We start from the raw sequence: 222 nt of genomic DNA on the forward strand, positions 1-222 counted from the left end.
CCTCTCTCCCCCTCAAGATGGTGGTTGGAGGAGGGCTCTTTGTCTTCCAGGCCTGGCCTCTCTCCCCCTCAAGATGGTGGTTGGAGGAGGGCTCTTTGTCTTCTAGGCCAGGCCTCTCTCCCCCTCAAGATGGTGGTTGGAGGAGGGCTCTTTTTCTTCCAGGCCTGGCCTCTCTCCCCCTCAAGATGGTGGTTGGAGGAGGGCTCTTCGTCTTCCAGGCCT

The 222-nt window shown here is 59.9% G+C and overlaps 1 protein-coding gene across 1 annotated transcript in view; it reads left to right on the forward strand.

The window, feature by feature from the left end:
- EPG5 (ectopic P-granules autophagy protein 5 homolog) overlaps nucleotides 1-222 on the forward strand; it is an 88,609-nt gene that overhangs the window by 83,712 nt on the left and 4,675 nt on the right. The window lies entirely within an intron of this gene.

Source organism: Sceloporus undulatus, chromosome 2, assembly GCF_019175285.1.
Source record: "Sceloporus undulatus isolate JIND9_A2432 ecotype Alabama chromosome 2, SceUnd_v1.1, whole genome shotgun sequence".
Taxonomy (NCBI): domain Eukaryota; kingdom Metazoa; phylum Chordata; class Lepidosauria; order Squamata; family Phrynosomatidae; genus Sceloporus; species Sceloporus undulatus.